We start from the raw sequence: 3,391 nt of genomic DNA, 5'->3' as shown, positions 1-3,391 counted from the left end.
GCTGGCCCTTGCCCCGCCCCTGCCCCACACACAATGGGACAGGAACAAGGCAGGCTGGGAGGCTCTAAAGCCTTGGGCTCCAAGCCCGCCCAGAGGGTGGGGGGCCGGACGCCTGGGTTCCGCTCAAAGGACTAGGACTGATAAGTGGGAAGCCAGGTGTTCTTGGAGCCCTGGGGCAGGGTGGGAGTGAGGGAGGGGGTAGGGGTTAGGGGAGGAGTCGGCAGGGTGGACAACCAGAGGGTCAGAGAGGCCTGTCAGTGTTGTCTGACCAGAGTGGAGGACTCGGCCCTTGCCCTTGCTGGCCTTGCCCCGAGGACTTGGGTGGGAGGCGAACGCTGTGTCAGTAGCAGGGGACGATTCCCGGACTCCTAGTGACCACGGGCACCCCTAGGGTCCCTCCGGGTGCTCTCCTTCCCCACTCTGTCTACAGCTAAGCCCTCCTGGACCCCCACCTTTGAGTGCCTTTGGCTTCTTGGGGATACAGGCTCAACAAGGATTCAGTGACCCTTTGTCCTTGAGTCTGGCATTAGGGTATCCCTTCCCCTCCCAGCCCCAATTTCCTGGAACCCCCGCCCCCCATGACTCAAATGGGGGACACAAAAGAGCAGGAAGCTGCCATCCAGGGCCTCCACCCCCACCCTGTCATCCAGTGACGCACGCTTCCCCGGGGGTGGTAGGTCAGCGGATAGGCCCAGCGGTCAGTGCTGAGGCAGGGCCTGCCCACCGGGAAGATCTCGCAAGAGTGCAGGGACGGGGAAACTACAATACCCAGGGTGCAGGAGGTGCACAGCAGCCCTCTTCAGGCGCCTCGGGTCGTCGTGCAAACTGGGGTTTGTAGTTCTAAGCCACGGGGTTGGCGGGGGGGCCGGAGAGAGGCTTTGAGCTGGGGCACTCCGGTCTAGGGGTCAGAGCCTCGTGGCTATGAGACCACAGAGACTCACAGAAGCTGTGAGAAAGAAACGGAAGGTGAGAGACTGGGAGAGGCAGAGACTGGGAGAGGCAGACAGGCAGACAAACAAACACAGAGATTTGTGTTGGCTGGGCTCCTCTGAAAAGCAGTGGAGGGTAAGGTTGGGGTGGGCCTGGGTGGGGGCCGGGCAGGCGGATCAGCCGGAAGGAACAGGCTGTACCGTGAGCTCTGGGGTCACACCAGGAAGGTAGGGTCTGCCAGCCTGGGGGGAGGTGGGTGAGGGGACCTTGTAAACACAAAGTGGCCTCAGCTCCTGAACACCTGGAGGGTTTGCTCCCGCTCTCTGGCAAAGGGGCAAGTGGGAGGCAGACGCACAAGGTCCAAGCCCAATCCAGACCCGCCCCTGAGGGCCCCGGAGCCCGAGGCGCCACCCCACTCGCCCCCTTCTCCCAGCAAGGCAGGAGGTGGATTCAGGCCCCTTTCCACGTCTGCTTCCCATTCTGCCGGGTCTTCACTATGCAGAGCCCCCGCTGGCCTGACAGAGAGCCTCCCAGGGCTCACTGTGGTCTGAGCCTCTTCCTGGCTGATCCTTGTTCCTTCTCTCCATTCGCAGATATCAGACCTGCATCTTGTTCTGGAAGCTCCCATTGCCTTCCCTTTATTTTTTCACAGACATGACTCCCAATGGATGTCTTTGACTTCTAGCTCCTTCTCGCTGTGCTTCCTGAAGGACCTGACCACCACACAGCCCCAGTATGTTCCCTCTGTGAGGCCTCCCTCGGCACCCCTCTCTCTATGCTGCCCCACCCCCCAGGCCACTCTTTGTCTCCCCTGCCTCCAGGCCCTGGGAATATCTCTCACTCTGGTTCCTCCCAGGGATGGCTCTTGGGCAGCTTTGCCGTCTGTCTTTGACTTCTCTCCCCCATGAACGTGCGTGCTCCGGAAGACCCAGGTCAAGTTCTTCTCATCTGGGATCCTGTTGGGCCTGAGTGCACTGTACCAGGTATATGCTTCACGAACATTGGTTGTTTAGCTGTGAGCATGTGCAGCCATCTAGAGACTGGAAGCTGTGTTCCGGAAGCAGGGGAGAGGGGCCACCGAGAAAGGGGTCGGCTGAGGCGGGACAGGTTTGGATGAACCGAAATAAAGCGTCAGTCTTGTGAAAGGTGATGGGTCCCAAGGAGGGGCATTTTCTGGTCACGAGGCGCGGTGGCGCTGATGGCTACATTGACGTTGATCTGGGCAGAGGAAGCCATGGCAGAGGTTTTAGGAAGAGGAGAAAGCGTCAAAGGAAAGACAGAGAAAGGCTTTATCTTTCACCACAGGGAAGTTTTTCCTCTCCCACTCTTCCTGGGGCTGTGGCCAGTACCGGCCTGTGGGTCCTAACTTCCGGTGAGGGACTCTGGCCTTCCCGAATTTTCCACCCGTGGGCTGGGGCCTTTCTCTTCCCTCCTCAGGGCCTGCCCAGTCATGTCTTTTTCCACTTTGCTCTTTGTCAGTCATCCCTGCTAGGGCATTAAGGCTTATGCGGCTCAGTGGACCATTGCTCTTATTAGCAGGTGCATTTTATTTTATTTTATTTAAAAAAAAAATTTTTTTTTCAACGTTTATTTATTTTTGGGACAGAGAGAGACAGAGCATGAACAGGGGAGGGGCAGAGAGAGAGAGGGAGACACAGAATCGGAAACAGGCTCCAGGCTCTGAGCCATCAGCCCAGAGCCCGACGCGGGGCTTGAACTCACGGACCGCGAGATCGTGACCTGGCTGAAGTCGGACGCTTAACCGACTGTGCCACCCAGGCGCCCCTAGCAGGTGCATTTTAAAGAGTAATTTCTGAAAAGACAAAAATTTCAAGACCTGCAGACTTGAAGTTCCACTGATAGGAAAGTTTTTAATTTTGGATTGTGGGACTTTAAGCTGGAAGGTCTTTGAAGAGAATCTGTTTGGGAGCCCAACCCCTGGGTCCCTGGCAGTGGCTGTGTTTTCTGCCATTGGGAAGGCTGGTTCAGACCCCACCCCCATCTGCCCTGGTCCGTGCAGGTGACAGACCCTTCTTAGGTAGGTAGCCAGGCCTGTGGCTCCTCCTGCTCCCTGAGAAGGATGCAAACCTTGTTCTTGCCTTCCCTTCAGAGCAGAGCAATGGGCAGGGCTTGAGATGGGATGCCCTGACCTTGGGGGAGGGAAGGCTCTGGACTTGAAGGGGGGTGTGTAGGGCTGCGGGGGCTGTTGAGGGTGGCGGGTGACGGGAGCGGAAGGCCCTGACTCTTTATAGCCCAACCCGGAGTTGTTCAGTGTGAGCTGGAAGTGCCCCACCCTCCCCACTATGAGCAGCTTCCTTCCTGCCTGCTGGCAAGGCCTGGGTGGGGAATGGAGGGGAAAGGAGGGAAGGGAAGGGAAGGGGGGCAACCCAGCAGAGGGAGGGGAGCACCCTTCTTCGGCTAGGAGCCTCCGTTTGATGTAACTCATGCTGGTTGGGTTGGG

The sequence above is a fragment of the Herpailurus yagouaroundi genome, unplaced genomic scaffold, assembly GCF_014898765.1.
Source record: "Herpailurus yagouaroundi ecotype Mexico unplaced genomic scaffold, PumYag 483, whole genome shotgun sequence".
NCBI lineage: Eukaryota > Metazoa > Chordata > Mammalia > Carnivora > Felidae > Herpailurus > Herpailurus yagouaroundi.
The sequence above is the reverse complement of the archived record's forward strand: the minus strand, read 5'-3'. Positions refer to the sequence as shown.